The sequence below is a fragment of the Dromiciops gliroides genome, chromosome 4, assembly GCF_019393635.1.
Source record: "Dromiciops gliroides isolate mDroGli1 chromosome 4, mDroGli1.pri, whole genome shotgun sequence".
Taxonomy (NCBI): Eukaryota; Metazoa; Chordata; class Mammalia; order Microbiotheria; family Microbiotheriidae; genus Dromiciops; species Dromiciops gliroides.
The window spans coordinates 351,615,816-351,643,511 of NC_057864.1; the positions used below are offsets into that span (position 1 = coordinate 351,615,816).

The 27,696-nt window shown below is 35.0% G+C and overlaps 1 protein-coding gene and 1 pseudogene across 7 annotated transcripts in view; both read right to left on the bottom strand.

The window, feature by feature from the left end:
• Positions 1-27,517, bottom strand: LOC122753484 (annotated as a pseudogene).
• FAM184A (family with sequence similarity 184 member A) overlaps positions 1-27,696 on the bottom strand; it is a 129,537-nt gene that overhangs the window by 96,503 nt on the left and 5,338 nt on the right. The window lies entirely within an intron of this gene.

The following is a 27,696-nucleotide window of genomic DNA, read 5'->3' on the forward strand; positions in this document are numbered from 1 at the left end:
CTACTGGTCTCTAGCTCCCTTTTTTGTTTTTAATTGTTGTGGTGCCTGTTCTTATTTTTCAGGTTCTTCTTGTGTCCCTTTAAGGGAGCCTCCAACATCACCATTTCCCTGTTCTTTATCATTATCAAATTTTGTTTTCTTGCCCTAGAATTGTATTTTCCTTTACTGGGTGTTCTCTTTACAGACTTATCACCTCCTCTTCCTTTTCTTTTAAATTTGTGACCTTTTGACTTCAATTTATTTAGGGATTCCTATTGATCTTCAATGATTTTTTTTCAAAGCTTCTTTCTCTGTCTCTCATAACACTTCCCGTGTTTCTTAATTTTAAGTTTCCATTATTTGCTTCATTGACTTTGTCCAGCACTTTTTTTGCCTTTTCTTATGGCATTATTTTTTGGAGTGCGTGGAGGGGTTTGTTGGGAGTGGGGAGAGTCACAGCCTTTCTTCCACCATCTTGGCTCTGCCCCCCGCCCCCGCCTTTTCTTTAAATAGGACTATTCCATCTTTTGCTCTCTAATGAAGTCTATCTACTTTATTTCTTCTGATTAGATTTCTTCTGATATTCTCTACTGGTCTGATCATCTAAATCACCAGAAAATTTCAGCAAACATCCAATCTTTTCATCCCTGGATTTCAATTCATCATCTTCTTCTTGCCTGTTTTTCTTCTTGCTCTTGTTTAGCTTTTACTTTAGCTTCCACTTTATTTTGCTTCCTTTCTTTATTCTTTTTTGCAAAAATAATCTCCCTTGAAGAGTATCAACAGCTCTGTATCTTAGTATTTTTGTCCAGGGGTTTCTATAAACTTCTTGGCATACTCTACACTATCAAACACAGCAAATATTGATCCTTTAAATACTTTTAGTAATGTTCTCCTCATTTGAATATTTTGTATATGACCTTTACCCTATAACCATTCTTTTATGTCATTAAGGGTTGCATCTGTTGGAAAATCTTTAATTTAGTTTTTACTTCATTTTTATACTCATCTGTTACTCCAGGGAGGGGTTTGCTTAGGAATATTCTGATTTTAATTTTATATTTCTTTAGAGTACTTTTTAATCACATCAAAGTCTTTTGTTAGTTTGCTTAATCTGTTGAATTTGATCATTATTTCCAAAGGTACCCAGCCATCGTCTATTTTGATCAATTCCTTTAAAAATTTGTCTCATGGAAAGTTAAAATCACCAAAATAGTACTCAATTTGTTGGCAAATTTTGGACTCCAGATCAGTCATTTTCTTCACTGTCACCATCCTCAGGCACTGTGGGAACCTATTTTGTCTGCAATGTCCCACCATGACTCCCACAACCTACAAACTTATTTTTGACTCCTTGTGGCAGTGAAGCTGCCTGCCCTCTTCTTCTATTTAAAGGCCAGACCCAGGCCCTGACCCAGCAGCCCTCATGGCCAGAAGTAGGGCTGGCCCTTTCTTAATAGCCTCTTCTTGACAGAGAACATTTTAGTTCTATTTCTAAATATTCCTTATTTGACCTTTTGTTTATTTTTCTTTCCATTCTCCTACTATAGACATTTCCCAAATCTGTCTTTGGCTTTCTCTTCTTTTTTTCTACACTTACTTTTTTTTTTTTTTTTTTGGTGAGGCATTTGGGATTAAGTGACTTGCCCAGGGTCACACAGCTAGTAAGTGTTAAGTGTTTGAGGCCGGATTTGAACTCAGGTACTCCTGACTCCAGGGCTGGTGCTCTATCCACTACGCCACCTAGATGCCCCTCCCTTAACTTACTTTTTTAAAAGTTTTATCTATTCTTAGTTCCAGATACTATAATTAAATCTCTATCTCCAGTCCTGACTTTTCTATGGTTCTATATACCAGAAGGTAAATTGGATTTTATTTGAATTTCCATTTGAATGAAGTGATAACTTCAAATGCAATATAAGCAAAATTACTGTAACTGTGAGATCTGCAAAAATACTTTGCTTCTATTATCTCAGGGAAAACTCCCAACAATCTTATTAAGAACAACTTGTATTATCATCCCCTATGCAACCAGTCACCAAATCCATTTTGTTACTTCCTCCAAAATGCCTCTTAACATTTTGTCCTTCTTCTTCATCCCTACTAATACTACCTCACATTTATACTACATCATAATTGTATGGATGTGATTTGTGTAATGTTATAGGTTTCTAAGAACTAAAATTGAGTATTACTCAGAGGGTAATGGAGAAGGAAGAAGAATTATGAAAAACTTGAATAAGAATACTACCAAAGAAAGGTACAATCAAAAAAGAAAATGGCCTAGGCATGAGGCAAGCATAAGAAATCACCGGTTGATAATCTTCATCCTCTACTAGTATCCTCATGAAGTAAAGGGAAAGCAAAGACTTTTTAAGTAGACTGGTAGATGTCCTTATACAAACTTGTGATGGGACAAGGATAAGAACTGCACTTGATGGATAGGCTTGAGGGGTGGCAATTTGGACTGCTTGAGGGTACTTTCACATAAACAGATCACTAATCATTTGAATATTTCTATATTTTATACATTCAGGAAATTAGCCAACAATTTCATTTTTTGTCTTGTAAGCAAGTGAACCAAAAAAAAAAAAAAAAGAAGAAGCAGAAGAAAAGAGAAAAGGAACTATGAAGAACTTGAAAAAGAATACTACCAAAGAAATGTACAAAGTATATTTCACCAAAAATAACTGGATATTATAATGTTATCTTAATCTATATTTAAAAGCAATTTAGGGAGAATAGAAATTATTTTCTCTTTGAAAGTTTGAAAAAATATACTCAAACTAATCTGAATTGTATTTTTTTGTAGTTTGTAGGAGCAATTCATTAATGATTTGAATTATTTTTCTGTCTAAAGTTGGTTTAACATTTTTTTCTATTCATTAATTTAGAGACTCAATGCTATAGATTTACTTCCACAACTAGCTTTGGTAGTATCCCATAGATTTTGTTACTCAGCATTACTGTTATTTTCTTGTAAATAATGTTATCTTTAAAAAATTTCCTTCTGTAAACAACTTTAGAATAAATTTTGTCATATTTATATTTTTTACACATGTAAAAACATTTATGGCACTGTGGTCTGAAAATAAAATCACTAAAATTTCTTTTTAATCACCCAAGGTTTTGTCCAAACATTCTTGAGAAATCCCATGCAGAAGTGTACTATGATTCTTCATTTAGTCCTCTCCATGTTACCTGTAGCTTATTAAATAGCACAGATCTGTGATTTTATTACCCTTTCTGTAAAATTTGTCATATTCTATAAGAATACTTAAGACCCCTAGAATTAATTCTATTTCATAAATATGTATTGAGACCCCCATGAGCAGTGCATCATACTAGAAAATGAACATGTCACAAAATTTAGATAATATGCTGTACTGGATCTCTTGGAACTTACATTATAATAAGGGAAATTTAAAAAGAATTACAATATAAAATAAGACATGATGACAATTGTTAATCAAGTCATCTATACTTTTATCCAAGTCATTAATAAGAACATTTAGCACCTTAAAGACAAGCATAAACTCCAGGGCTATCTCCTTCCAAGTTTACAATGAACCATCAAGACTGTTCCTTTAGTCTGCCCATTTAATCATTTCTGATTCCATTCTAATGCAATTCATTAGCCCACATCTCCATCTTTTCCAAAAGTATAAGATACTTTAATAAATACTTTGTTAAAATTGAGGTAAGCTCCATCAAGTGTATTCCCTTGGTAAATAACCCTGTCAAAGAAGGAAATTAAGTTGGTCTAGCATGATGTGCTTTTCATTAAGCCAATATGATTTTTTGTGACATATGGTACCTTTACTAGATGTTCACTAACTATCTCTTTATTTAATAAAGGGGGCAAGGGGTAAGGTAAGGGTTTCAGAGAAGTCAAAGACAGTTCTTATTTTAAAGAGTTTTAACTGATGTCTTTTGTTTTTGTTACATCAATTTTCACATATATGAAAGCTATGATCATTTTATATACATATATATGAAAATTGATGTAAAAATAAAAGGCATCAATAAAACTGTACTCTCCCTCTTCCCTTAGTTTTCCTTGAAATTAAAAGACAAATAAGCAAATACATTGTGCCTCTATCTCGCAACATATGCAATATTCCATAGTCCACATTTCTTCATCTCTTTTCCAGTGTCAAGACTGATTATTATAATTACATGGTATTCAGCTTTATTGTGTTTTTCTTTTCACTTATATTATTGGAGTCATTTATACCGTTTTCCTAGTTATGCTTATTTTACATCAGTTCATATATATCTTCTCATGTTTTCTGAACTTTCTGTATTCATCTTTTCTTATGACCATGTAGCATGGCAGAAAGAGCTATGGATGTAGAATGACATGGGACCTGAGTTGAATTCCCTGCTCAGCTACTACTTCCTTGATCACCTTGGACAAGTCATAACCTTTCTCGATATTATTAATTCCCTCATGCATAAAATGAGAGGACTGGACAAGATGATCTCTAAGGTTCCTTCCAGTTGCAGATCTATGATACTATGGTACCATAATATCTTACAATCCCACTCTTTATATACTAGTTTTTATCCTTCCTCAAACTACTGGGTCTTTGACTTTATTTTCAGTTCTTTGCTATAATGAAAAGTACTACTATGATTGGTGTGTGTAGGTATACATACATATATGTATACATATATATACATATATATATATATATATATATACACACACACATACATACACACAAATACACACATATGGATTGTCTTTGATTTCCTTGGGCTATAAACCTAGCAAAGCGATTTCTGGGTTAAAGAGTTGCTAGATAATAGTAGATGGAGCACTGGTCTTGGAATTAGGAAGATTTATATTCAAAATCCTTCCTTAGACACCAGTTGTGTGATTCTGAACAAGTCACTTTTCTCAGCCTCAATTTCCTCATTTGTGAGAAGTCAGACTTGATGGACTCTAAAGTCCCTTTAGTCCCTTTCAGTTCTAAATGTAATAATAATAATAATAATAATAATAATAATAGCTAATATAGTGCCTACTATATGCCAGGTATTATATTAAGTGCTTTGTATATATTATCTTAATTTATCTTCACAATAACCCTGGGAAGCAGATGCTATTCTTTCCATTTTTACAAATGAGGAAATTGAAACAGAGATTAAGTGACTTTCCCAGGGTCAAACTATTATGCGTCTAAGGCCTGCTCTTCCTAAGTCCAGAACTGGTACTCCATACATTGTGCCACTTAACTACATAGGACCTATGATATAAGCAGGTAAGTCCCATTTCACCTTTTTTGCTTTATTCCAAATGGTTTTACGGAATAGTTGGATCACTTTAAAATTCCATCATCAACAATGTATTATTGTGATTGCCTTCTCTTTCTTTCTTTTTTGTGGGGCAATGAGGGTTAAGTGACTTGCCCAGGGTCACACAGCTAGTAAGTGTCAAGTGTCTGAGGCTGGATTTGAACTCAGGTCTTCCTGGTGCTTTATCCACTGTGCTACCTAGCTGCCCCATGATTGCCTTCTCAAAGCTCCTCCAAAACCAATCATTTTTATTTTGTCATTTTAGTCAATTTGCTATATGTGAGAAGAAATCATACAGTCTTCATTTGCATTTCTCTTATCATTAGTGACGTGAAACAATCTATCATAAAATTAAAAATCTAATTTTTTGGAAAATTTTCTTCATCTTCTTTGACCACTCACCTATTGCGGAATGGCTCTTGCTCTTATGTGTTTGTATTATTTCCTAACATATTTTGAATATCAGATCACTTTCAGATATAATAAATGTAAATATTTCACCTGATAAACAATTTCCCTTCTTGTCCTAGCTTCATTCATTTTATTGCTAAAAAAGGCTTGTCACTTTCATGTAATCAAGAGAGTCGATTTTTTCTTTCATAATCACCTCTATCTATTGTTAACTAATCATGACTTTAATATGTCTAGAGTTTTGCCAGGAACCAAAATAAAGTTCACTGGCTTACAATTTGCAAACTCTATCCTCTTGCCTTTCTGAAAATCAGGACATGTGCCTTTCTCCATTTTCCTCTTCCATTTTCCACCACCTTTCAAATATCACTACTAATGGCTCAGCATTCACATCTTCCAGTTCTTTCAGTACCTGAGGATGTAGTTCATCTGGGCCAGGTGACTTGAATTCATCAAGGCAGCTAGATGCTCTCTTACTATCTCCATACTTATCTTGGTTATCAACTCCCTATTAGCCATTTTTGTTCGGTCCTTTCCCATCCAAAGATCAGTCTCCTTGACAGAGAAAACAGAAGCAAAATAAAAATTGAGCATCTCTGCCTTCTCTGTCATTTGTTATCATCGTCACTTCAACCCTAAAAAGGGAATGCTTCCCACCCCCCAATATTGCTAAAACACATGCATGCATGCACACACGCACACACCCACACAAAACCCTTTTTATTGTCCTTCACTTCCCATTCTGGCCTTAGCTCTTGAGCTTTATCACTCCTGACACTAATTTTTACAGGATCATGCCAGGTTCTTATATTCATTCTCTGTTACCTGCCCTTGCTTCCATCTTCTTTACATATCTTCTTAAAGTCTAAGTTGGTTTGTTCTTGGGGTATGTACATCAGTTACTTCAGAGAACTCCCTACTTTTCTCATTTCAGGTTGCCCTCTGTTCAGAATTTCAGTCTTGAGAGTCTCCCATCCTTCATGGGCTGACTTACCCTGCAGAATTTTTAGTCCATGTAATCCTGCTTATCCTTTCCCTTAAGCCTTTAAAATACTCTCTCCATAATCTAGGATACACATTAGTCTATGTCCACATTCCCCTGCTTATCTATCAGAAACCCTAGCAGGGTGCAGTCACTTCTTAAAAGGTTCCTGACACTTTCAGACCAGCAATTAGTCTTCCTTGTATGTGAGAATCAGATCTGAAATAGAATTTCCCTTTGTTGGTTCCTCTTTAGACAGATGAAATCATCAGTAAGGCAAGTCATAAATCTGTTGGCTGTTCTGCTTTTGGCAGAGCTACATCGGATGCCTAGATGCATCTATTTTATCATCCTAGTAATCTGTAGTGTACTCTGGTGGCAAAATCACTTTTATTTCCACTGTTCTTCACCCAGATACATTACATCATGGTTCCCCTCTCTGGTTCCTACAGTTCTTTGAATGAGTGTATCATCTTCCTTTTTTTTTTTTTTTTTGAGGCAATTGGGGTTAAGTGACTTGCCCAGGGTCACACAGCTAGTAAGTGTCAAGGGTCTGAGGCCAGATTTGAACTCAGGTCCTCCTGAATCCAGGGCTGGTGCTCTATCCACTGCGCCACCTAGCTGCCCCGGAGTGTATCTTCTTAATAAAAAAAAGTTACCTTTTACTTTCTACCTAGTCCTATTTCTTATGAGTAAGGAATATACATCCAGTGCAATAATCTAATCTTAAATTTCATACCGCCAAGTCTCAGTGATACTTTATGAGGTCAAATTTGACTCAATGAATAAATAAGACCTACTTCCTTTTAAGTGTTGCTCAAACTTTGGGAATTTGAATACAGACACTTGAGACCACTGGCTCCTTTCTTGGACTTTTTTCTTCTGTGAACTTATGGATATCTCAATTTCTATTCTTCCTGCATTGTAGCTATTCTCTGGACCTATATTCTCTATCTAGTTTGGTAGATATGAATCAACAATTTTCTTTCTCCTTTACACTTTTATTTTTAATTTTTTTTTTGGCAGGGCAATGAGGGTTAAGTGACTTGCCCAGGCTCATGCAGCTAGTGTCAAGTATCTGAAGCCATATTTGAACTCAGGTCCTCCTGAATCTAGGGCCAGTGCTTTATCCACTGAGTCCCTCACATTTTAAAATTTAAAACCGTTTAGTTTTACAAAATACCAAGAAAATATATTCTCTTAAAATTTTGGTAATTTTGAACCTGACACAGCAAAAACAACAACAAAAAACCCAAACAAATATTTTCATATACATTAAACAGAATATGGTATATAAAACTGGGAGTTTCATTATATAATTCAGGATGTTCATTCTAAAAGTTGAGCTGCTTGTCTGTTCTCTTCAATCTTGATTGTTATCTTCTGAGAATGTTTTTAAATGTTTCACTGAAACATGCTCCTTCCTTCATTTGAGCATCACTACACTAGCTTGGTTCTCTTTACCAAATTCTATCTCTCTCTTGTAATAAGTTATACAAATATGGGGGGCAGCTAAGTGGCACAGTAAATAAAGCACTGGCCCTGGATTCAGGAGGACCTGAGTTCAAATCCAGCCTCAGACACTTGACACTTACTAGCTGTGTGACCCTGGGCAGGTCACTTAACCCTCATTGCCCTGCCCTCCCCCCCCAAAAAAAGAATTCTATGAGGAATAAGTTATACAAATATGTAATAAGTTATTCAAAATAAATACACATGTTGAATATGTCCCAAACCATCTCATTTCACATTTGTAATCTATCATGTTTCTGTGAAGAGGGAAGCATGCTTTACCAAAAGTCCTCGTCATGACTAGTTGATGCATTAATCAGAGTTTTTAAGTCTTTTGAAGTTTTGTTTTGTACAATATTCTAATCATTATATAAATTGCTCTCCTGTTCTAAGTCATACAAGTATTCCTTGGTTTCCCTGAATGTGTCCCTTTTGTCATTTCATATGGTGCAATAACATATCAATTTATGTTGTGAGAAAATAATGGGAATTTGGCAGATACCCAAAGGCCCCACCTGAGATTAATTTATAACTGATTGAATTAAGTGAGACTGACTGAGAGTTATTGACTTTGCTGATTAACCTAAAGTTAATTCAATTAAAGCCACACCTGGCTGACTCCCAAAAGGGAGTGTTCTCAGAGGCTATGGACTATGATATCAACACAAGACCACCCTCAAGTCCAGTGAACCAATGGTTTTGGATGATGCTAACCAATCAGCTTGAAGCAGTGTGTAAGTACTGCCTCTCCTCTGGACCTATAAAAAGCTTCCACACTCTTATGCTCAAAGGGCCATAAAGCTGTGCATACTCTTTGAACCAGCAATACCACTTTGGGGTCTTTTCCCCAAGGAGATCATAGAAAAGGGAAAAGGACCAACATGTTCAAAAATATTTATAGCTGTTCTTTTTGTGGTGGCAAGGAATTGGAAATTGAGGGGTTGCCCATTAGTTGGGGGATGGCTGGACAAGTTGTGGTATATGAATGTAATGGAATTCTATTATGCTGTAAGAAATGATGAGCAGGAAGAATTCAGAGAAACCTGGAAGGACTTACATGAACTGATGATGAGTGAGATGAGCAGAACCAGAAGAACATTATACAAGTATCATCAACATTATGTGTTGATCAACTGTGATAGACTGGATTCTTCTCACCAGTATAATGGTACAAGAAAGTTCCAGGGGACTCATGATGGAAAAGGCTCTCCAAATCCAGAAAAAAAAAGAACTGTGGAATATGGATGCTGATTGAACCATACTATTTCTTTTGGTTTTGGTGCTATTGTTTTTCTCTTTTGAGGTTTTTCCTTATTGCTCTGATTCTTCTCTTATAGCATGACTGATGCAGAAATGTTTAATGTTGTTATGTATGTGTATGTGTATATATATGTATATGTATATATGTGTGTGTGTGTGTGTGTGTATATATATATATATACATATATATATATATATATATATCGGATTGCCTGATGTCTAGGGGAGGGGGGGAGAAAAATTTGAAATTTGAAATCTTATATAAACAAATGCTGAAAACTATCTCTACATGTTAGTGGAAAGTAATAAAATACTTTTATTTTTTAAAAAAAGCTTCTATACTCAGTTTGCTCGAGCAGTTTATGGTTGAAGCAGGCTCATGGTGGAGGACTTAAGGAAGAACCAGACCAGCCTGGAGCTCTAGGCTAGATAGGCCTTTTCTTAACTTTCTGAACGCCACGTGTTCTCTTTTTACTAATATCTGATATGCTTTAATAAATGCTTAATGCCCAAAGACTGGTGCTAAAGTTTCTAATTTAAGGCAATCACACATTTAGATTTTATACATCACAATGTATATACCATAATTTGTTTAGCCATTCTCCAAATGACAGAAATCCACTCAATATCTAATACTTTGCTATAACAAAAATAATAACTGTAAATATTTTTATACAAATGGGTCCTTATCCCTATTTATTTAATTTCTTTGGGACACTTACTGGTACTTAAATCACTAGGTCAAATGGGTAGGCAGAGTTTGATGTTGTCATTGAGCCATGTCCAACTTTTCCTGAAACTGTCCATAGGATTTTCTTGGCAAAAGATACTGGAGTGGTTTGCCATTTCCTTCTCCACTCAACAAAAACAAAATTCATATAGCCATTTATGAAATTTTGTTAATAGCTTTCAATCATTTATCTGTTAGAGAATGGCTCTTCTTATATAGTCATTTCTGCTATGTGTTTCCAAAAAACACTGTACTATATAAAATAATGCAATAAAAACCAGACAAGGAAACTGGGATTAAAGATACAATACACACAAACTTCATCAGTGACACACAGAAAAAATAAAAACATAATGAAAAACAGTAGCACAATTTTATACATGTTATATGGTAAAGAAATACATAACTACTACACTAAATAAATAATGGCTATAAAGGGCTGTTGCTTGGTCTGCTTTCCAGGCTGCAGAAGCAAGTTGGGCAGGCTATGGACTCCAGGCTAGAGGTCATGCTGGAAGGGGAAAGGGGGTAGGAGGAATGGGGACCCTTCTCTTCTCACAGCTCCTGCTCTACCAGAAGATATACAATAATTATGACACTTTACCTAGACAAAGACCTGATGTTTCTTTGCGGAAGTGAATGTGGAAGGGTTGAAGCTTGTGAATTGTTGTGAAGTGATACAATTGTTTACTTTCTTTCTGTTTCTCTTGAAATAAATCATGCAGAAGCAAACTCAAAATTCATGTTACGCCTAAAATGTTCCTTAATATATCAATCACAGTGGAATAAATTAATGTTTTCCAAACACACATTACATCAGAACTGATGATATCTTGGAGTTCCCTATACAGACATATGAAAGCTAATTGTTTTGTTTTTTTTCTTATTTAACCTACATTGTTTGTACAAAAGCTTTTCAATTTTAAGTAATCAAAACTATCCATTTTACCATATGATCCTCTTCATCCCTTATTTGATCAAGACGACTTCCTCTATCCAAAGATATCTCTTGCCTTGCTCTTCCAATTTGTTTATGATATGCCATGCATGTATTTGGAGTTTATTGTGGTATATAATGTGAGTGGTTAGACTAAGCCTAATTTCTACCAGAATGCTTTCCCAATTTTCCTAGCAGTTTTTGTCAAATAGTAAGTCCTCACCCCAGTAGTTAAGTAATTTCTGGATTTCTGTAATAGTAGGCTACTGTGTTCATCATGATACTTCTGGACCTTGTTTGGATATAAAGTAATCCTTTGGTAGTTGGATTGATATAATACTGAATAATTAGTTTAGGTAGTATTGTTATTTTTTATTATATTGGCATGGCCTAGCCATGAGTAAATAATAATATGTGTCTGTAAAGTATTTGGCACTTATATTCATAAAAGTTGCGTGTGTGCCTTGGTAGGTAAACTCCTAGATATTTTGAAATGAACTTCTCTTTATGTTTCTTTCTTTCTTTTTTTTTTTCAGGGGAATAAAGGTTAAGTGACTTGCCCAGGGTCACACAGCTAGTAAGTGTCAAGTGTCTGAGGCTGGATTTGAACTCAGGTCTTCCTGAATCCAGGGCCAGTGCTTTATCCACTGCACCACCTAGCTGCCCTCTGTTTGGTTTTAATGACAATACACAGAATGGCTAATGATTTTGTGTAGGTTTATTTTATATTCTGCCCTGTGCTGAAGCTAATGATTCATTTAATTTTTAATTTAGTTTTAGTTTTCCTTATATTGAAGCAACCCTTTAGAATTACAGTTAAGGTTAGGGTTAGAGTTAGGGTTAGGGTTAGGTTAGGGTTAGGTGCAATAATATAGTGCATTCCTGGTATAAATTCAACCTGCTCATACCATATAATCTTTTAAATAGATTGCTAATATTTTATTTAATATTTTTATATTACTGGTTAAGATAATATTTTGATAGAATTCATTTTTAATTCTACCTGGTCCTGGTATTTCCCCTCCTGTTTGAGTTTATTGATGACCTGGTTAGTTTCTTTTTCTGATTCTAGGTTATTTAAATTTAAATTTCTTGGGGCAGCTAGATGGCGCAGTGGATAGAGCACTGGCCCTGGATTCAGGAGTACCTGAGTTCAAATCCAGCCTCAGACACTTAACACTTACTAGCTGTGTGACTCTGGGCAAGTCACTTAACCCCAATTGCCTCACTAAAAAAACAAAGTTAAATTTAAATTTCTTGATCTCTTTATCTGAGGATTATACATTTTTTCAAAAAAATATTTGATGTTGGGGCAACTAGGTGGTGTAGTGGATAAATAACTGCCTCTGGATTCAGGCAGACCTGAGTTCAAATCTGGGCAAGTCATTTAACCCTCGCCCTCCAAAAAAAAAAAAAAGAATAAAAATTCTTTGATGTCACCACTTTTGTTGGCATATAAAGGGGGAAACACCTTCTAATATTTTCCTTTATTCTTTCTACATTTGTTGTAAATATTTTTCATATTTTGGGAATTTGGTCTTTTGTTTTTAGAAATTAGTGGTTTATACATTAGATTTTAAAAACAGGTTGCTAGTTTTATTTAGCAATTTAGTGGAAGAGGATCTATATGTTTTGATTTCTGTTGTAAAACTTCTTTGATTTTCAGAATTTTTATTTTTGTATTTAGCTGGGAGGTTTTTTTTTTTTGGTTTAATTTGTTGATTTCTCATGAAGGACGTGCCCAATTTATGGATTTCTCCTTTTTCACTTTTGCACATGAAAATGTTTAATGATATAAAATTTCCCTTAAGTATTCTATGGCTGCATCCCCACCAAAGTTTCATTGTTGTAATTTTGCTGATAAAAAGATCCACTATTTCTATGATTTCTTTGTTCTTTGACCCACCAGTTCTTTAATATTAAATACTTAGTTTCCATTTGTTTGAATCTTTTCTTCAAAGATTCTATTGAATACAAATTTTTATTGTGTAAAAAGTAAGGATGTATTTATTATTCCTGCTTCTCTACTTCTGATTATGAGATTTTTTATTTTGCTCTAACACATGCTCAATTTTTATAAACGTGTCATGCCCAGCTGAGAAATGTGTATGTTGATTTCTATTCCCACTTAATACCTGCTGCAGATCTAGAAAAGCTAGCTTTTCTTAATTTCTATACAGATCCTTAACTTCTTTGCTTTTCCTTTTGTTATATTTATCTAGTTCTGAAAGACACATTGATCCCTCTAACTACTGTAATTTTACTATTTCTCCCTGTAACTTTATATACTTGTCCTGCAAGTATTTAAATGCTATGTCATTTGGTGTATATATTGATATTACTTCAATATCCATGATGCCTTTAAGTATAATATAGTTCCTTGTTTATTTCTTTTAACCATATCTATTTATATTATTGCCTCATCTGTGATCACCACTGCTATTTCTGCTTTTAAAAAATTCAGTGAAGTATATTTTACTATAACTGATTTTTATAGTATGGATATTTGCATATCAAGGGTTTCTTATAAAAATACTTTGAATTCACTATCCTTTTCTACTTTTGAGTGAATCCATCCACCCCATTCAAATTCGCAATTATTATTATTGCTGTTTATTTCCCTTTATCATGTCCACTTATACTTCTTCTTTGTCTCCAGCCATCCTTTTTATATAGAAAGTAGTGAAAGAGAAAGAATGTGATCACTACAAATACTGATCAGTAATTTGCTTCTACTCAGTTACCCCTCTTCCCAAGACTGCCCAAGATCACTAGTTCTTTCACCTTGCCATCTTTCCTTTTAACGCCCCTTTATGATCCACTCATCAAAGTCAAAGTCTGTTTTGATTATGACTGCTTCCATCCCAATCCCCAGATTATATGATGTTTTACTTAGAAAATCAACTAAAAAACTGCTTGAAATTATTAAAACTTTAGTAAAATTGTAAGATAAATAAACCCACATAAATCATCAACATTTCTATAAATTACCAACAAAGTTTAGCAGCAACAGACAGAAAGACAAATTCCATTTAAAATAACTGTAGGCAATATAGAATACCTGGGAGTCTACCTGCCAAGATAAATCCAGGAATTACATGAACACAACTATAAAATACTTCTTACACAAATAAAGTCATATCTAAACAATTAGAAAAATATCAATCACTCATGGATAGTCCAAGTCAATATAACAGAAATGATAATCCTACCTAAATTAACATATTTATTGAGTGCCATACCAATAAAACTATCAAAAATTATTTTATAGATCTAGGAAAAATAAGATAATTTATCTGGAAGAACAAAAGCACAAGGATATCATGGGAATCAATGAATAAAAATGTGAAAGAAGGTGGTCTAGCAGTACCACATCTCAAACTGTATTAGAAAGAGGTAATTATCAGAATAATTTCATAGTGGCTAAGAAATAGAGTGGTGAATCAGTGGAACAGAATAGGCATGAATTGCACTATAGTAAATGACCATAGTAATCTGGTATATGATAAACCCAAAGATCCAAAATGAAAGAAAGTGAAAAATAGCATGCGTCAGTCTATATTCAATCAATATCAATTCTTCATCATTAGTACTTTAGGATTGTCTTGATCACTGTATTGCTGAGAACAGTTAAGCTGTTCACAGTTCTCCATCAAACAATATTGCTGTTACTGTGTACAACATCCTCCTGTTTCTGTTCACTTTACTATACATCAGTTCATGTCAGTCCAGGTTTTCTGAAATTATCCTGCTTGTCTTTTCTTATAGCGCAATAATATCCCCTTACAGTCATGTACCACAGTTTGTTTAGTCATTCCCCAATTAATGGGTATTCCTTTGATTTCCAATTCTTGGCTGTGACAAAAAGAGCTATTATAAATATTCTTGTACAAGTAGGTCCTTTTCTCTTTTTTGGATGTCTTTGGGATATAAACCTAGCAGTGGTATTGCTGGATCAAAGGGTATGCTTTGGGCATAGTTCTAAACTGCTCTGCAGAATGGTTGGATCAGTTCACAACTCCACCAACAGTGGATTAGTGTCCCAGTTTTCCCATAGCCCCTCCAACATCCAACATTTTCCTTTTTTTGTCATATTAGACACTGTGAGAGCAGTGAGGTTATACCTCAGAGTTATTTAATTTGCATTTCTGATCATTTAGAGCATTTTTTCATATGAAATAGCTTTGATTTCTTTGCCTGAAAACCACCTGTTTATATCCTTTGATCATTTCTCAACTGGGGAATGACTTATATTTTTATAAGTTTGACTCAGTTCTTTATATATTTGAGAAATTAGGGCTTTATCAGAGATACTTGGTGCAAAAATTGTTTCCCAGTTTTCTGCTTTTCTTATAATTTTGGTTACATTGGTTTTGTTTGTGCAAAAGCTTCTTAATTTTACATAATCAAAATTATCTGTTTTATATTTTATAATGCTCTCTATATCTTCTTTGGTCCTAAATATATCCCCCATCCATAAATCTGACAGATAAACTGTTCCATGCTCTCTTAATTTACTTATGGTATCACCTGTTATGTGTAAAATTGTGTACGAATCTCAGTATCCATATGAGAAGATTGCTCTTTAGGTTATTTTTTCCCTTAGGTATTCTGAATTGGTCAATAAAATGTAGCTGACTATAAAATGTATACAATACCTAGAAGTTAACCTACACAGGCAGTGTCAAAATTTATATAAATAAAATTATAAAAGTTTTGTGAGAAATAAAGGGAAATAAATAACTGGAAATTCATGATCTGGTTGTCCCTATATGACCTGAGTTTATCTAAAGATTTAGTACTATTATGGCAAAGAACTGGAACTCGAGGGAATGCCCATCAACTGGGGAATGGCTGAACAAGTTGTTGTATATGAATGTAATGGAATACTATTGGGCTGTAAGAAGTGATGAGCAAGTAGATTTCAGAAAAAACCTGGAAAGACTTAAGTGGACTAATGCTGAGTGAAGTGAGCAGAACCAGGAAAACATTGTACACAGTAACAGCAACATTGTGGGATGACCAACTGCAATATTCTTGGCTCTTCTCAGCAGTGCAATGATCCAAGACAATTCCAAAGAACTCATGATGGAAAATGTTCTCCACATCCAAAAACAAAAGAACTGTGGATTCTGAATGCAGATTGAACCATACTGTTTCTAATTTTTTGTTGTTTTTTTTTCCTTTTTTGTTCTGCTTCTTCTTTCACAACATGACCAACGAAGAAATATGTTTAATGTGATTATACATATATAACCTATATCAGATTGCTTTCTGTCTTGGGGAAGGGGGAGGGAAGAAAGGGAGGGACAGATTTGGAACTAAAAATCTTATGAAAACAAATGTTGAAAAATATTTTTACATGTAACTGGAAAATGATAAAATATTTTTATGATTAAAAAAGATTTACACCAAAAAAAAGATTTAATACTATTAGCAATCACATTACTGATGGGATAAATTTTAGAATTATAAGAGATAATGACAAATTTCATTTGGAAAAAGCAAAAGGTCAAGAACTCCCAAGGAAAAGAAAGAGAAAAAATTCTTTATCAGATTTCAAAGCATATTATAATAAATCAAGAGTCCTCAAACATTTGATGCTGGTTAAAAATCAGAAAAGTAAAATAGTGGAACAGACTAACTAGGCAAGAAACAAGTAACAGAAAACAAGAAATTGGGGTTTGTTAACATCCAAACCATAAATTACTGGAGGAAGGACTACTTTTTTGACAACTTCTGCTGGAAAGAAGTGTGGCAAAAATTAGTATTATACTAACATGTTACAGCCTATACTGCAAGAAAATAAAAACCGATATAAGACTTGAATTTAAAAGGTCACAACTTTAAAAATTAGAAGAAAAAAAGATGAGGTACCTTTCAAAATGATCATAAGTATAGTAGTATACACAAGAAATAGAAAATAAATAAGGGAGAAAGGAGACTATTAAAGATAAAACAAAGTTAAATGCAATTCTGACAACATAAAAAATTTTAAACTATACAGATAAATCAATGCAGACAGAATTAAAAAAGAAATGGTAGAATAACAAAATGTATTAAATATCAATGATAGAAGTATGATATCCAAAACTTACAGGCTAATACAAATATAAAATCAAATGCTATTCCCAAATAAATGGTAAAAGAAAATGAATTTTTTAGTTTGTTTACTGTGTTGCTTACTTTATTCTGCATCAATTCATGTAGATATTTTTTCTTTTAAAATGAATATTTTAGTTTAGTTTTTTTAATCATAAAAGTATTTTATTATTTTCCAGTTATATGTAAAGATAGTTTTCAACATTTGTTTTTATAAAATTTTTAGTTCCAAATTTTTCTGCCTCCCTCACTTCCCTCGCCCCTCCCCAAGACAGAAAGCAATCTGATATAGGTTATATATGTATAATCATATTAAACATATTTTGGCATTAGTCATGTTGTAAAAGAAGAATCAGAACAAAAGGGGAAAACCTCAAAAAAGAAAACAACAACAGCAAAAAAAGCAGAAACAGTATGGTTCAATCTACATTCAGATTCCAGAGTTCTTTTTTTCCTGGATGTGGAGAGCATTTTCTATCATAAATCCTTTGGAATTGTCTTGGATCATTGTATTGCTGAGAAGAGCTAAGTTTATCACAGTTGATCCTAGCACAATATTTCTGTTACTGTGTACATTGTTCTCCTGGTTCTGCTTAATTCACTCAGCAGCAATCCACTTAAATCTTCCCTGGTTTTTCTGAATCTGCCTGCTCATTTCTTATAGCACAATAGTATTTCATTACATTCATATACCACAATTTGTTCAGCCATTCCCCGCCATTCCCAAATGATGGGCAAAAATGAATGGTTTTTTTTTTATTTTGAAAAATCTTGTGGAGAAGGAGGATGGAGCCAAAATGGCAGAGTAGAGAAAGCCTTCAGCTGAGTTCTTCCAATGTTCTCCTCCAGACAACTTTAAAATAATGCCTCAAATCAAATTTTGGAGGGGCACAGTCAACAAAAGGTCAGAGTGAAACATTCTTCTAGTCCAAGAAAACATAGGAGATCAGAAAAAAAATCTATGATATAGGGTGTGGAGGTTGATCAAGAGTACATGCGGATGCAACACCAGTGCTAGGACTAGATGTTGGTGACAGAAACAGCAACGATAGGATTTCTCAAACTACAGCCTGGCAACTGGTCAGAAAGTGATTACAGGAGATCCTGGTGCGGATGCAGGACCAGACACAGTTTGGCAACTCCAATGCTTATACCCCTTTTGGGAAGAGATGAGCAATTTTGGTCAAGTAGGAATGGAAACCCTGAGGGGCAGAATCATTTCAATCACCAAAGGAAGAGTGATGCTGAGGAGCAGTATCAATTGCAATCCAAAGGGATCAGAGGCCCTCAGTGGATAAGGACCAGAGTGTAGACCAGGAGAGTAGCGACCACACCTCTCCTTAGGTCATATCACCTTGGAAGCACTGAAAACTTTTAAACCTTGCCCTCCATAGAGCTCTGAAAATAGCAGTTCAAAAAAGCCTGAAGCTTGAGACAGTGCCCCACCCTCTTGCCATGTAGGCATCAGAGCCCAATATTAACATAAAGTTCCAAATCAAGAAATAGGGTGGAAAAATGAGCAAACAACAATAAAAGAATCTGACCCCCCAAAAAGCTACTATGCTGACAAGGAAGCTCAAGACACAAACTCTGAGGAAAACAATGCAGTCAAAACATTCACAAGCAAAACCTCAAAGAAAAATTTGAATTGGATATAAGCTGAACAGGAATTCCTAGAAGAGCTAAAATTATTTTCAAAGTCACATAAGAGTTGTAGGAAAAAAATAGGCAAAGAAATGAAAGCAAAAGATAAAAATTATGAAAAGACAATCATGTTGTTGTTCAGGCATTCAGCTGTGTCCAACTTTTCATGACCTCATGGACCACAGCACACCAGGCCCTTCTATCCTCCACTATCTCTCAACATATGTCCAAGTTCATGTTCTTGGTTTCCATGACACTATCTATCCATCTCATCCTCTGCTCTCCCCTTTTCCTTTTGCCTTCAATCTTTCCCAACATCAAGGGCTTTTCCAATGAGTCCTACCTTCTCATTATTTGGCCAAAGCATTTAAGCTTCAGCTTAATTATTCACCTTCCAGGGAAGTATTGACTGATTTTATTTCCTTGCTTCCCAAAGGACTCTCAAAAGTCTTCTCTAGCACCACAATTTGAAAGCTTTGATTCTGTAGCATTTAACTTTCCATATAGTCCAACTCTCATAGCCGCACACTGTTACTAGAAAAAAAATACATGGCCTTGACCATATAGATCTTTGTTAGCAAGGTGATATCTCTGCTTTTTAGTATGCTCTTAAGATTTGACATAGCTTTCCTTCCAAGGAGCAAGGATCCTTTAATTTCATGGCTGAAGTTACCATCAGCAGTGATCTTTGAGCCCAAGAATATATAATTTGACATTACTTCTCTTTCTTGTCCCTCTATTTACCAAGAGGTGATGGCACCAGTTGCCAAGATCTTAGTTTTTTTGAGGTTAAGTTTCAAGCCAGATTGACCCTCTCCTCTTTCACCTCATCTAGATGTGTCTTCATTTCTCTTCATTTTCTGTCATCAGAGTGGTATTATCTGCATATCTGAAATTGTTGATATTTCTCCTGGGAACCTTAATTCTGGCGTTTGACTTATTAATTCTAGCATTTCACATGATGTATTCTGCATATAAGTTAAATAAATAAGGTGACAATATAACAGCTTTGTAGAAGAAGTACCAAAAAAATCAATAAAATAATACCTCAAAAAAACAGAATTGTCCAAATGGAAGAAGAAATACAAAAATTCACTGATGAACAACCTCCAAAATGAAAATATAGGTAAAAAAGCTTCCTGCAGAAAATAATTCCTTAAAAATTAGAATTGGGCAAGTAGAAGCTAATGACTTCATGAGACATCAAGAAATAATAAAACTAAATCAAAAGAATAAAAAATAGAAAATGTGAAATATCTTATCGGAAAAAACAATTGCTATGGAAAACAGATCAAGGAGAGTTAATTTAGGAATTGTTGAATTGCCTGAAAGCTATGATTAGAGGAATAACTTAGACATCATTATTTCAAGAAATTATCAAGGTGCAGCTAGGTGGCGCAGTGGATAAAGCACTGGCCCTGGATTCAGCAGTACCTGAGTTCAAATCCAGCCTCAGACACTTGACACTTAACTAGCTGTGTGACCCTGGGCAAGTCACTTAACCCTCATTGCCAAGAAAGAAAGAAAGAAGGAAGGAAGGAAGGAAGGAAGGAAGGAAGGAAGGAAGGAAGGAAGGAAGGAAGGAAGGAAGGAAGGAAGGAAGGAAGGAAGGAAGGAAGGAAGGAAGGAAAGAAAGAAAGAAAGAAAGAAAGAAAGAAAGAAAGAAAGAAAGAAAGAAAGAAAGAAAGAAAGAAAGAAAGAAAGAAATTATTGAGGAAAACTGCCCCAATATCCTTGTATCAGAGGGTAAAATAGAAATTGATAGAATCCAGTAATCACCACCTGAAAGAGATCCCAAAATGAAAACTTCCAGCAATATTGCAGCCAAATTCCAGAGCTCCCAGGTCAAAGAGAAAATTCTTCAAACAGCCAGAAAGAAATCATTCAAATACTTTAAAACTGTTTTCCTTTATAGATTGGAAGATGATACATGTATCTTCTAAGAACATTATTATTAGGTCAGTTAGAAAGAATCTATATAGAGAATGAAAAATTGAGTCAATTATGTTGGAATGATGTAAAAAAAATGGATGTGAGAAAAAGGGATGCCCTGAGGAAGGGGGAAGGCAGAAGAAAAATGAGGAAAATTATCTCACATAAAAGAGGAGTGCAAAGAACAGCTTTTACAACAGAAGAAAAAATGGTTTGGAAGTGGGGTGAGTTAGGTGGGCAAAGCTAGAACCTCACTCACACTTAAATAGGTTCAAAGAGGGAAAATATGTGTACATACTCAACTGGTAATAGAAATCTCTTACCCAACAGGGAAGTGGGAGGGGAAAAGGATGAGAGAAAGGGGAAAGGTAGTAAAAGGGAAGGCAGATAAAAGAAGGCATCTGTCAGAAGCAAAACAGACTGACGGGGGAGAGGGGACAGGATAAAAAGAAAGAAGGAGAAAGAGAAGGAGGAGAAAGAAAGAGAGAGAAGGAAAAACAGAAGAAAATAAGATGGAGGGAAATGTACGATTAGTAATCATAACTATGAATGTGAATGGGATGAACTCATGCATGAAATGGAAGCAGACAGCAGAATGGATTAGAAAAAAAAGAATCCAACAATACATAGTTTACAAGAAACACCCTTTAAAGACAGAGACACAGAGTTAAAAGAAGGGGCTGAAGCAGTACCTGTTATGCATCAGTTGAAGTAAAAAAGTGAGGGGTAGCAATGGTGATCTCAGCAAAAGCAAAAACAAAAACTGACCCAATTAAAAGGAAAATACAAGCAAACTACATCTTGCTAAAAGGAACCAAAGACAGTGATGTAATATTAATATTAAACATATATGCACCAATGCCATAGGATCCAAATTATTTAAGGAAAAGGTAAGTGAATTACAAATAGATAGTAAAACTACATTAATGGAGGACCTCAACCTTCCTTTCTGAGAACTAGATAAATCTAACCATAAAATAAATAAGAATTCCAAGAGATGAAGAGAAGCTTAGAAAGGTTAGATATGATAGATCTCTGGAGAACACTAAATGGAAATAGGAAGGAGTATATCTTTTTCTCAGCTGTACATGGCATCTTTACAAAAATTGACTACATATTAGGAAATTATAACCTCACAAACAAATGTAAAAAAGCAGAAATATTAAATCCATCCTTTGCAGATGATAATACAATAAAATTATATTTAACAAAGGGCCATGCAAACATAGATTAAAACTGGAAACTAATTTAATCGTAAAGAATGAGTGGATTGGGGGCAGCAAGGTGGCACAGTGCATAAAGCACTGGCCCTGGATTCAGGAGAACCTGAGTTCAAATTCAGCCTCAGGCACTTGATATGTACTAGCTATGTGACCCTAGGCAAGTCACTTAACCCTCATTGCCCTGTTTAAAAAAAAAAAAAGAAAGAATGAGTGGGTCAAAGAAAAAAATCATAGAAACAATCAATGATTTCATTAAAGAGAATGATAATAATAAGACAACATATCAAAATATGTGGGATGAAGCCAAAGCAGTCCTTAAGGGAAAATTTATATCTCTAAAATGAATACATCAATAAAAGAGAAAAAGAACAGATAAATGAATTGGGCTTGCAACTCAAAAAAATTATTTTAAAAAACTATTAAAAAAAAAAACCAATTAAACACCAAAATGGAAATTCTGAAAAACAAAGGAGAGATTAATAAAAATCAAAGTTAAGAAAAACACATTAAAATAAAAAATAAAACTAGGAACTGGTTTTGTAAAAACAAAAACAAAAACAAACCAAAAAACCCACACTAGATAAACCATTGGTTGATTTGATAAAAAAAAAAAAAAGAAAGAAAGAAAGAAAGAAAGAAAACCAGCTTACCAGTATCAAAAATTTAAAGGATGAATGTACCATCAATGAAGATGAAATTAAAGAAATTATTAGGAATTATTTTGCCCAACTATATGCCAGTTAAATGACAATCTAAGTGAAATGGATTAATACTTACAAAAATGTGAAGTGGCCAGATTATAAGAGGAAATGGAATACTTAAATAACCCTATCTTAGAAAAAGAAACTAAGCATGCTGTAAATGAGGCTCTCTTAAGAAAAATCCTCAGGACCAGATGGATTTAAAAGTGAATTCTAGGGGGCAGCTAGGTGGCACAATGAATAGAGCACCAGCCCTGGATTCAGGAGGTCCTGAGTTCAAATCTGACCTCAGACACTTGACACTTACTAGCTGTGTGAACCTGGGCAAATCACTTAACCCTCATTGCCCTGCCAAAAAAAAGGGGGAATTCTACCAAACATTTAAGGAACAATTAATCTCAATATTATATAAACTATTGGAAAAAATAGGTAAAGTAGTCCTACACCAAATTCCTTTTATGATACAAATATTGTTTTCATACATAACTGGGGAGAGAAAAATAGAGGAAAAAAACTACAGACCAATTTCCTCAGTGAATATTGATGTAAAAAATGTTAAATGAAATACAGGTATGGAGAGTACAGCAATACATCCCAAAAACCATATACTATAACAAAGGTGGGATTTATACCAGGAATGCAGGGCTGGTTCAATATTAGGAAAATTATCGATACAATCGACCATATCAATAACAAAAGAACCAAAAGTCAAATGATTATATCATTAGATGCAAAAATAGCCTTTGACAAAATACAACACCCATTCCTGTTAAAAACCCTAGAAAGCGGGGCAGCTAGGTGGCGCAGTGGATAGATCACCGGCCCTGGAGTCAGGAGTACCTGAGTTCAAATCTGACCTGAGACACTTAATACTTACTAGCTGTGTGACTTTGGGCAAGTCACTTAACCTCAATTGCCTCACTAAAAAAAAAATAAAAAAATAAAAACCCTAGAAAGCATAGGAATCAATGGTGCTTTCTTAAAATTATAAGTAAAACATCTATTTAAAACAAGAGCATGCATTAACTATAATGGGGATAAACTTAAAGCTTTCCTAGTAAGACTAGAAGTGAAACAAGGACTAGTATTCAATGCTGTATTAGAAATGCTAGCTTTAGCAATAAGACAAAGGAATTGGAGGAATAAAAATAGGTAATGGCTGAAAAAGCTGTGGTATGTGATTGGGATGGAATACTATTGTGCTATAAGAATGATGTGCTGGATATTTTCAGAAAATTATGGGAAGACTTATATGAACTGATTCAAAATGAAGTAAGCAAAACCAGAAGAGCATTGTACACAGTAACAATAATATTTTAAGGATATTCAACTGTGAAATGCTTAGATACTCTGATCAAGACAATTGCAAAGCTCTCATGATGAAAAATGCTATCTAGTTCCAGAGAGAACTGATGAACTCTGAAAGCAAATGGAAGCATACTTTTTAGCTTTATGGTTTCATTTTGTTCATGTTTTTTTTTGCAACATGGCTAATATGGAAACCTGTTTTGCTTGACTTCACATGTATGTATAATCAATATCAAAATGCTTGCCCTTTCAAGGAGGTGGAAGGGAGAGAATTTGGAATTCAAAATTTTTAAAATTTTTTTTAAATTAAGAGAAGCTTAGAAATTTTTTAAAAATTTAAATTAAAAAATGATTGTAAAAAGTTTTTACATGTAATTTGGAAATTTTAATGAAATAACTAAAAAGAAAGAAAAATCTTGCAAGGCAAACTGTATCCTTTGACATAGAAATTCCACTTTTACTATTGGCCACATAAACCCCCCCCGAAATTTTACAGTGATGAGGGGGAAAGAACTCTCATTGTCTCATTATAAGTCATGCACATTTAAATGATAGGTAAAGAATAATTTCCACATGAGCACCAGAAAAAAAATCAAGACTCCACTTAGAAAGTGAACAATCAAGAAGACAGTGAAAGAGGTTCTTCTAAGTTTCTTAATTTCTTTTTCAGGCACCAATTATTTTACAGGCATATTGTCAACTAATTAGATGCAAAAAAGAAATTAATTCGAACCACCAAAATAACTGTAAGTTTATGTTAAAACAAGGGGGCAACTAGTTGGCACAATGCAGAAAGCACCAGCCCTGGATTCAGGAGGACCTGAGTTCAAATCCCACCTCAGACACCTGACCCTCACTAGCTGTGTAACCCTGGGCAAGTCACTTAACCCACTTTGCCCCATCCATACACCCCCCAAAAAAAGTTTATGTTAAAACATTCAAAGACAGAAAACAACAAATCTGCAATATCATGAAGGAAAAAAGATGGGAATATGGGTTGTATTTTATATCATAACAGCTAATCACTGGCCTTTTCTCCAACACAACCATACCATCCTTATCCCTCAAGATTTTCACACTTGACCTCCTCCTTCTATTATGCAAGTCCCCAACCTCCCCCTTTAAAATGCCCTTCAGGACAGTGATAACCTAACCCCAACTCAGGGACCACTGCAAAAGCTGTAAGGATTCCACTAGGAAAATCACAACCCCTCTTTTGTCCCTCCAGATCACTTTATTGCTCTAGCAGGTGGTATGTGCATTCTAGGACACTGATTAGTAATTAAAAGCCCTGCTCCATCTCTCAGATGTTGAGCTGTAAAAAGAGTCTAATTGTTATTCTCTATTGATGGACTGCAAAGCTCCAATTTCCCAAAATTCAAGAGTATTAACAAAAATTCAAATTTATTATGAAACCTATAATTTTGTGAAAAATTCAATTATTTCAATTATCACAAAAAGGAGAGTGAATTTTTGCTTGTTTTGGAATAGGTAGATATTTCCAGATTTCAAGCTCTTCTATGGGACAAAGTTTGCCTGGTAAAGAAATTTTACCCATCTATTATTAATACTCCTTAAAAATTTCTCAATCTTCAACCAGGCTAATGTAAGACCTATTTTATAAAAAAGACAACTAAAAGGACTATTACAGAGAAATTAACTTTCAAGCAGCAAGTTGACAAATGGCCAAGACAGAAAATCTGAAATCTTTAAGTGTTTTTTGAATAGTTTATAATGTGTAATGAAAGTGGGTGACCTCTTCTCAAATATATTTATTTACTTTTCTGTTATCTGGTCCTTTTTTTGTGTGTGAGGCAATTGGGGTTAAATGACTTGCCCAGGGTCACACAGCTAGCAAGTGTGTAGTGTCTGAGGCCAGCTTTGAACTCAGGTACTCCTGAATCCAGGGCCAGTGCTCTATCCACTATGGCACCTAGCTGCCCCTATCTTGTCCCTTTTAATAGCAAAATGATTTGATATACCACAAGCATCATCATTATCATCATCACTGTTGCAGAAGTGATAATTATGTCACAACCCATCCATGTCTGTTTATCCTGTGAAACTTACTCTAACCCATCTGAAATGAAAAGGCAGGTATCAGAGCTTTTAATCACTATTCAATGTCTTAGAATGCAGATGCTTCCTGCTACACTCTCAGAATGATCTGGAGAGACAAGTGATAGGTTACAATTTTCCCAATGGCACCTGTATAGCTTTTGTAGTGGTGCCAGAAATGAGGTTAAGTTATCACTGCCCAGAGGAGCTGTTTCCCAGTTTAAAAGAGGTGGTTAGGAGCTTGCATGATTGAGAAAGGGGTTAGATTGTGGAAATCTTGAGGTATATGGGTGTGTGTGGTTGTATTAGAGAAATGGCTATCTTGGGGTAGGTAAGATACAACCAATCTTAACACCTCTGACTGGCTGATCACATAGGTCAGGTCATGGATCTCACTCACTTTAGAGACTAATGTATAGGTTGTGCTGTGGATAGAGTGCAGGACCTGGCATCAGGAAGACATCGTCCTAAGTTCAAATCTGGCCTCAGACATTTACTAGCTGTGTGACTCTGGGCAAATCACTTAACCCTGTTGGATTCAGTTTCCTCATTTGTAAAATGATCTGGAGAAGGAAACAGAAAAACACTCCAGTCTCTGCCAAGAAAACCCCAAATGGGGTCACTAAGAGTCTGATACAACTAAACAAAAACAACAAGCCCTATGGTGCTGTAATGGAGAGCTAGTACCCTGTGAAAGGGAATGATTGATGCTATCTGATTCTGGGAGATGAAGGGAGCCACAAGTGGAATAATATGAAAGACAGGAAAAATGCAGAGCAGCAATTGAAGACTTAAGATGATGAAATTCTGGATGTTAACAAAGAACTTCAGAAGAGTGAGGTGCTATGCCAGATAGCAGCAGGTAAAATAACAAAAACAGAAACCAACAATATCCACTAGGAGGTGAGGAGAAATCCAGGAGGAGTAAACTTCAGGCAACATGAGGTAGCACAAATAACTATAAGAATCATGAATAGGGTAGAGCCAAGATGATGGAAGAAAGGCAATGAGCTCTCAAAGTCACAACACGATTGCTCCAAAAAAAATTCAAATAATTCCATAGGGCAATTCCTGAAGCAGCAAAATCCACAGAAGAATGTGCTGAGATCATTTTCCAACCAAGGATGGCTTGGAATGTTGGAAGGAGGGAGCTACTGAGCTGAGACAGGAGTGGAGCTCAACCCCACAGTCACCCTGACACAGATCCAGTGTCAGGAAGACTTCGCCACAGAAAGAGACCCCCAGAGCCTCTGAATCAGTTGCAGTGCCAGTGTCAACTGGAACTAAACTCACAGTCTGGTGAGAGGGCTGTGCCCTTGGCAAGGGGTAGATTAAAGGGGTCTCTGCTGGTGCTGAGGTGGAACTTGTGTTGTTCACCTCTGCTGGGAACCAGGAGGTAGGCTTGAGTAGCAGTGGCCTAGGCAGAAGGGGCATAGGTTCGTTGGAGCTGACAACCACAGCACACAAAGCTGGTTGATTAACAAGTTGGTTTGGGGTCATCTACAGACCAGGGAACAGGCCAGGCAAGTGAAGAACCTGATCCTCCTTAATTCATACCACCTGGGGCTTCTTAAGCTTGGGATACTGCAGCCTGGAAACAGTACCCCACTTTA